Source organism: Salvelinus sp. IW2-2015, linkage group LG15 (assembly GCF_002910315.2).
Source record: "Salvelinus sp. IW2-2015 linkage group LG15, ASM291031v2, whole genome shotgun sequence".
In the NCBI taxonomy this organism is placed as follows: Eukaryota; Metazoa; Chordata; class Actinopteri; order Salmoniformes; family Salmonidae; genus Salvelinus; species Salvelinus sp. IW2-2015.
The window spans coordinates 61545534-61554525 of NC_036855.1; positions in this window are offsets into that span (position 1 = coordinate 61545534).

Consider the following 8992-nt stretch of genomic DNA (forward strand, 5'->3'; position numbering starts at 1 on the left):
TTGTGGACTTCACTGGACAGAGGTTGCTATCCGGTTTTGTGATAAAACAAAGGTGTGGTTGAATTTATTCTGCCATTGTGTCTTCTTATTGTCTCGGCCTTTAGGCCTATATATCACAGTCGCAAGACATATTAATTAACAGGTTATGGGGGTAGGGGGTGGCTTGGCTTCCCTAGTTATTTTACTCAGGCACCGCTACTGTTTGTAATCAGGTGATAAATGAGGTGAAAAGCCGATTGGAGTGCCACTTTAAAACACGGTTTTCCTTGTTTAGGCTAATAGCTATGGCTTCTATCTGAGCACATGGCATGTGGTAATTGTCTGCAATTCACACCTCCCGTGTAGATGGCGATTATTAGCACAACACTCCCCCAAACATCCCTTTGTTCAATGAGCAATTTGAAGCCTTTTCCACTTCAGTCGGCAGTGTCATTTTTTGTGGACAACTGTAACACTTTTTTTAACCCAGCGTGAACTGGCAGGAATTCACCATTTGTTGATGCAATTTTCCGACTTGGCAGCGGAACGCACCCAGATAGTGCTCCCTCTCATTTACCCATCTCAGAGCCTGTCTTCATTTCCCCCTAAGCTCAGAAGGCCTGTTCTCCATTCCCTAGCTGCAGAGCCTGCTCTCATATTAACCCCTTCTTCAAGAAGGCTGCTCCTCATTTAACCCATATTCGACTGTCTTCCAAAGATAGAGTCTGTCTTCATTCCCCTCAGCCTCGAGAGTCTGCTTCATTTACCCTAGCTCAGAGCCCTGTCCTCATTTCTCCCCAGCTCCAAGGAGTCGTTCTCATTACCCCTAGCCTTCAGAGGCTTCTCATTTACCCATCTCAGAGCCTGTTCCTCATTATTCCAGTCCTCAGAGTCTTTCTTTTCAATTCCCCCTAAGGCTTGCGAGGAGCCGGCCTCTCCATTTACCCATCACTCCCCAGACGCCTTCTCATTCTCCACCAGCTCAGGTACTGTCCTTCATTCCCCCTAGCTCAGAGCCTCTCATGTACCCACCTTTCTCAGAGCCTGTCTTCATTCCCCATAGCTCGGAGCCTGTCTAATTACCCCCCCAGCGCTCAGAGTCTGTCTCCATTCCTCCGCTCAGAGTCTGTCTCATTCCCCTAGCTCAGAGCCTGTCTCATCCCCCAGCTCAGGGCATGTCTCGATTCCTCAAGCTCCAGAGCATTCTTTTCCCCAAGCTCAGAAGCCTGTCTCATTTCCCCAATCTCAGAGTCTGTCTCATTCCCCAAGCTCAGAAGGGCCTGTCTCCATTCCCCGAAGCTCAAAGAGCCCTGTCCTCCCAGCTCAGATCTTTACACCCCAGCTCAAGAACCTGTCTATCCCCCACTCAGAGCCCTTTTTCATTCATCCATCTCATAGCCTTGTCTCGATTCCCCTAGCTCCAGAAAGTCTGCCTCCTCATTCACCCCACTCTCCCCATTTCGACTACTCAAGGTTTAACTATATGGAACCATGTGGCTTGGGGGCAGTGTTGGCCCCACTCAAAATGAGAAACTTTGAAATTATCAAAACTATACAGCAAGTTTTCTGTAGTGCAGAGTTATGGCGGAGATGAGACATTGAGAGTTGGCAACATGTGAAATTGAATGAAAATGTAGCAGCATACTTGGTGGCTATTTGAAACATATACAACCAGGTTCATGAGGGTGATGGGGTTTCCTCTAGGCTCCATGTTGGTCTACTGTACTTTCAAACCACCCACCCTCCCACTTCTGGTCAGGTTGCTTACGAGTCGAAAAGTCTCTCAAACCAGCCAAACAAAAGATCCACATCAACAACAAAGTCAAGATTATTGGCACGCTAATCATGTTCTGCCCCTGCAGACATTGAAAGCTTTGTTAGTTGTGTTTTTTTAGCGTTGAGAGGCATCCTGCTTTGTGTTTAAATGGAGAAGCAGTAGGGAATGTAATTGCCTTGTGTTTTGAGTGTTGTTCCAACACACAACACAAATCCCCTCCTCCGTCCCTGAGAGGCTGGTCCGCTGCTGTAGAGGCAGGATGCACCATGGGGCTGCTCTGCTTCATCTCTCCCTCTCTCTCCTCCCCCTCTCTTCTCCCGCCGTCGTCTCTCTTCGTTCTTCTCTTCTCTCTCTCTCTGTAAAGGCTTTATCATGTAATCGATTAACTCAGTAAACATAACAAGAGGGACAGTATTCCCCCAAACGTGTTGTAGTCACTACTGAAGCCTGTGGGGTTAACGTTATAGTGATGCAGCTAACCTGAGATATCATCTCAATGCTACTAATGGCTATTTCTAAATTCGTTTTGATAGGGTATAGAGTGCCTTGCAAAAGAATTCATCCCCCTTGGCATTTTTCCTATTTTGTTGTATTACAACCTGTAATTTAAATAGATTTTTATTTGGATTTCATGTAATGGACATCCGCAAAATAGTCCAAATTGGTTAAGTTAATTTAATCTTTTTTTTTCAAACAATTAAACAAAAAAAATTAAAACAGAAAAGTGTTGCGTGCATATGTATTCACCCCCTTTGCTATGAAGTCCCTAAATAAGATCTGGTGCAACCAATTACCTTCAGAAGTGACATAATTATTTCAATAAAGTCCACCTGTYGGCAATCTAAGTGTCACATGATCTGTTACATGATCTCAGTAGATATACACCTGTTCTGAAAGGCCCCAGAGTCTGCAACACCACTAAGCAAGCGCCACCACCAAGCAAGCGCCACCACCAAGCAAGCGGCACCATGAAGACCAAGGAGCTCTCCAAACAGGTCAGGGACAAAGTTGTGGAGAAGTACAGATCAGGGTTGGGTTATAAAAAAATATCCAAAACTTTGAACATCCCACGGAGCACCATTAAATCCATTTTTTAAAAATGGAAAGAATATGGCACCACAACAAACCTGCCAAGAGAGGGCCCCCCACCAAAACTCATAGACTAGGCAAGGAGGGCATTAATCAGAGAGGTATCAAAGAAACCCTGAAGGAGCTGCAAAGCTCCACAGCGGAAATTGGAGTATCTGTCCACAGGACCACTTTAAGCTGTACATTCCATAGAGCTGGGCTTTACGGAAGAGTGGCCAGAAAAAAAGCCATTGCTAAAAGAAAAAAATAAGCAAACACGTTTGGTGTTCGCCAAAAGGCATGTGGGAGACTCCCCAAACATATGGAAGAAGGTACTCTGGTCAGATGAGACTACAATTTAGCTTTTTGGCCATCAAGGAAAACGCAATGTCTGGCGCAAACCCAACAATTCTCATCACCCCGAGAACACCATCACCATGTTTTTCATCGGCAGGGACTGGGAAACTTGTCAGAATTGAAGGGATGATGGATGGCGCTAAATACAGGGAAATTCTTGAGGGAAACCTGTTTGTCTTCCAGAGATTTGAGACTGGGACGGAGGTTCACCTTCCAGCAGGACAATGACCCAAAGCATACTGCTAAAGCAAGACTCGAGTGGTTTAAGGGGAAACATTTAAATGTCTTGGAATGGCCTAGTCAAAGCCCAGACCTCAATCCAATTGAGAATCTGTGGTATGACTTAAAGCTTGCTGTACACCAGCGGAACCCATCCAACTTGAAGGAGCTGGAGCAGTTTTGCCTTGAAGAATGGGCAAAAATCCCAATGGCTAGATGTGCCAAGCTTATAGAGACATACCCCAAGAGACATGCAGCTGTAATAGCTGAAAAAGGTGGCTCTACAAAGTATTGGCTTTGGACGGGTGAATAGTTATGCATGCTCAAGGTTTCGGTTTTCCCATTTTTTTGTCTTATTTCTTGGTTGTTTCACAATAACACATTTTGGCATCTTCAAAGTGGTAGGCATGTTGTGTAAATCAATTGATACACCCCCCCCCCCCCCCCCAAAATCCATTTTAATTCCAGGTTGTAAGGCAATAAAATAGGAAATATGCCAAGGGGGTGAATACTTTCGCAAGCCACTGTAAGCTGTGGGCTTGGGGGTGGTTTCAAATGCTCTTCTAAATGTCTCTTCAGAAGACATGAAATTGTTAGAATTACATTCACCAAGGCATATTCCTACCAGCAGTGTGTAATACTTCTTGTTTGTGCATACTGTATCTGTCTGTAGGTGTTGTTGACCCATGTGTGCCACTGGATTGTGGACAGGAGGCAGGACAGCGGGGTGCGTTGCTCAAAACTCTGCAGCTGAGAGCCCATACATTCCCTGTGACAGACGGAGGGCAATTAGGCAGCACAGCTCCGCTTATCAGGCATGCTGTCACTGTGGGAGGCTAGGCTGGCCAATGGGCCTGAGCTCCAGAGTAACTGCCACTCTGCCAGCCTGACCCACCCTGCCAACCTCAGCAGGGAGAGCCCGAGCCGGGCAATGCGGTGGAGGAGACCTAGGTCCACACCGGACCTGGAGGACAGGCAAAATTAGCTTGGTCAGGAATATAATAAAGGGGAGGCGAAACCACACAAAAGGCACACACATAACAGCATATGTTTAACTATCCTTGTGGGGACCTAAAAATGTACTTTTCATTTAAAATCCTTACCCCAACCCTAACCCTAACCCTAACCCTAAACTAACCCCTAACCGTAATTCTAACCCTAATTGTAATCCTAACCCTAATCTAAAATAGCCTTTGTCCTCATGGGACCTGGGAATTTCCTTGTTTTACATCCTTGTGGGGATTTTTGTTTTTTACAGTACCCACAAGGATAATAATACAAGCCCACCACACACACAAAGATGACACTCCCCATTACATCTCTCTCTCTCTGCAGCCGGCTTCAGTCACGCTCTAGTCCCCCTTCCCATCTGTCCATTTAGAATGGCCTCTCTTCTCTGAACCCACCATCCTCTCACACGCCATGTGTTATGGCATGTGCAATAATCAACGATGGCTCCGGTATTAATTGAGCCGTGGGGATGGTGTGTGAATGTTGTGTGGTTTTGTGTGTGGTGTGTGTGTGTGTGTGTGTGTGTTGTGTGTGTGGTGTGTGTGGTGTGTGTGTGTGTGTGTTGTGTGTGTGTGTGCAATATTATTTCAATAAAGTCCACCTGTGGGCAATCTAAGTGTCACATGATCTGTTACATGATCTCAGTAGATATCACCTGTTCTGAAAGGCCCCAGAGTCTGCAACACCACTAAGCAAGCGCCACCACCAAGCAAGCGCCACCACCAAGCAAGCGGCACCATGAAGACCAAGGAGCTCTCCAAACAGGTCAGGGACAAAGTTGTGGAGAAGTACAGATCAGGTTGGGTTATAAAAAAATATCCAAAACTTTGAACATCCCACGGAGCACCATTAAATCCATTTTTTAAAAATGGAAAGAATATGGCACCACAACAAACCTGCCAAGAGAGGGCCCCCACCAAAACTCATAGAGCTAGGCAAGGAGGGCATTAATCAGAGAGGTATCAAAGAAACCCTGAAGGAGCTGCAAAGCTCACAGCGGAAATTGGAGTATCTGTCCACAGGACCACTTTAAGCTGTACATTCCATAGAGCTGGGCTTTACGGAAGAGTGGCCAGAAAAAAAGCCATTGCTAAAAGAAAAAAATAAGCAAACACGTTTGGTGTTCGCCAAAAGGCATGTGGGAGACTCCCCAAACATATGGAAGAAGGTACTCTGGTCAGATGAGACTACAATTTAGCTTTTTGCCATCAAGGAAAACGCAATGTCTGGCGCAAACCCAACAATTCTCATCACCCCGAGAACACCATCACCATGTTTTTCATCGGCAGGGACTGGGAAACTTGTCAGAATTGAAGGGATGATGGATGGCGCTAAATACAGGGAAATTCTTGAGGGAAACCTGTTTGTCTTCCAGAGATTTGAGACTGGGACGGAGGTTCACCTTCCAGCAGGACAATGACCCAAAGCATACTGCTAACAAGACTCGAGTGGTTTAAGGGAAACATTTAAATGTCTTGGAATGGCCTAGTCAAAGCCCAGACCTCAATCCAATTGAGAATCTGTGTATGATTAAAGCTTGCTGTACACCAGCGGAACCCATCCAACTTGAAGGAGCTGGAGCAGTTTTGCCTTGAAGAATGGGCAAAAATCCAATGGCTAGATGTGCCAAGCTTATAGAGACATACCCCAAGAGACATGCAGCTGTAATAGCTGAAAAAGGTGGCTCTACAAAGTATTGGCTTTGGACGGGTGAATAGTTATGCATGCTCAAGGTTTCCATTTTTTTGTCTTATTTCTTGGTTGTTTCACAATAAAAAACATTTTGCATCTTCAAAGTGGTAGGCATGTTGTGTAAATCAATTGATACACCCCCCCCCCCCCCCCCAAAATCATTTTAATTCCAGGTTGTAAGGCAATAAAATAGGAAATATGCCAAGGGGTGATACTTTCGCAAGCCACTGTAGCTGTGGCTTGGGGGTGGTTTCAAATGCTCTTCTAAATGTCTCTTCAGAAGACATGAAATTGTTAGAAATTACATTCACCAAGGCATATTCCTACCAGCAGTGTGTATACTTTGCTTGTTTGTGCATACTGTATCTGTCTGTAGGTGGTTGTTGACCCATGTGTGCCACTGGATGTGGACAGGAGGCAGCGGACAGCGGGGTGCGTTGTCAAAACTCTGCAGACTGAGAGCCCATACATTCCCTGTGACAGACGGAGGGCAATTAGGCAGCACAGCTCGCTTATCAGGCATGCTGTCACTGTGGGAGGCTAGGCTGGCCATGGGCCTGAGCTCCAGAGTACTGCCACTCTGCCAGCCTGACCCACCCTGCCAACCTCAGCAGGGAGAGCCCGAGCCGGGCAATGCGGTGGAGGAGACCTAGGTCACACCCGGACCCTGGAGGACAGGCAAATTAGCTTGGTCAGGATATAAAAAGGGGAGGGCAAACCTACACAAAGGCACACACATACAGCATATGTTTTACTATCCTTGTGGGGACCTAAAATGTACTTTCATTTAAAATCCTTACCCCAAACCTAACCCTAACTCCTAACCCTAACCTAACCCCTAACCGTAATTCTAACCCTAATTGTAATCCTAACCCTAAATCTAAAATAGCCTTTGTCCTCATGGGGACCTGGGAATTTTCCTTGTTTTACTACCTTGTGGGGATTTTGTTTTTTTTACAGTACCACAAGGAAATAATATACAAGCCCACCACACACACAAAGATGCACACTCCCCCATTACATCTCTCTCTCTGCAGCCGGTCAGTCACGCTCTAGTCCCCTCTCCCATCTGTCCATGTTAGAATGGCCTCTCTTTCTCTGAACCACCATCCTCTCACACCGATGTGTTATGGCAGTTGCAATAATCAAGATGGCTCCGGTATAATTGAGCCGTGGGGTGGTGTGTGAATGTTGTGTTGTGTGTGTGTGTGTGTGTGTGTGGTGTGTGTGTGTGTGTGTGTGTGTGTGTGTGTGTGGTGTGTGTGTGTGTGTGTGTGTGTGTGTGTGTGTGTGTGTGTGTGTGTGTGTGTTGGTGTGTGTGTTGTGTGTGTGTGTGTGTTGGTTGAGTTGTGTGTGTGTGTGTGTGTGTGAATGTATGTGTGTGTGGGTGTGTGTGTGTGTGTGTGGTGTGTGTGTGTGTGTGTGTTGTGTTGTGTGGTGTGTGTGTGTGGTGTGTGTGTGTGTGTGGTGTGTGGTGTGTGTGTGTGTGTGTGTGTGTGTGTGTGTGTGAATGTATTGTGTGTGTGTGTGCGCAAATATGTGTGCAAGTCGGAATGACCAGTGCCATGTGTCTCAACGCCAGTGAGCTAATTTGGCTGTGACAAGAGTCTCTTGATGTACAGACTTGTGTGTTTCTGATGCTGGTTGGCGCCAACAGAGACACAGTTAGTGTCAGTGTGTAGATAGACAGCCTGGGTGGCAGTCTGTTTCTGCCAACCACTGTCGTTTTCATGCCACATGACGACAACAACAAAAGTCAATTGCTAGAGTAAAAACAGAAAAGATATGGTTTGTAAAGCAGAAACAGCCTGTATTCGTAGTGCTGGAGCGAGTTATGCCATACTGTGCCATGCCTTTTCATACCTGACTGCTTGTGATGCTCTTTCAGACATTAGCATGAGTGGAGAGCTGAAGTCCAGCCGTTCCAGGACCGGCAGCAAGAGACCCAGCAGCAATCCATACGGGTGAGTCTCATATCAGTTTATACACTTTCACATCACTTAGACTGCCAACCTGCATGTCACACACACACACACACTCTTCTCTCTGTTATGTGTGCCCTACAGCAACATCTCTGTTGCCGTGGCAAATATCCCACCTCGTGATGGGTTGTGGGTAATGAAATAAGGTTGTTGCTGGGTGTGTTTGCCCCTGCTGAGAAATGCGGATAAACCAGAGAAACGAACGCACGAACGCAACAACAACAACAACACACACACACACACACACACACACACACAACACACACACACACACACACACACACACACCACACACACACACACACAACAACACACACACACACAACACACCACACACACACACACACACACACACATATATATTTTATACTATATAATCATTTATACCATGGCATTGTTGAATACTCGTTTCTGATTGACTTGAAGACATTCTAGAGCGTGCATTATTTCAATATAAGCACAGTAATATTTGAACGAGAATTCAATGGCTTTAGTTCATTCTTATATGTTCTATGTTTGAGTTGCTTTTGAAAGCAAAAGTCGCATTGAAAATTATGGCATTGTTGATTTCGATTTTCACATATAGCAAGCTAGGACTGATGGTTTTGTTGTAGCAGAATTTGGGGTGAGCTGTTGTAATACTCAAGGAACATTTTCTGTTTTGAACTGTGATGTTATGCCTTGCGTAGACTCCTGTTTTGTCGACACCCTAACACAAGGCCATTGTGTTCTGGAACTGTTGCTCTTAGAAAAGAAGTATGATTGTATTATGACCTCCCCTATATAAGGGGCATGAAACCATTTATTCTTTGAGTTGTTCCCTGTGGAATCAGAGATAGATCTCCCATGCAGCTGCTTGATTGAAGATTATTTCTGTTATAACAATCAAATAGTCTCTGCCTTAATA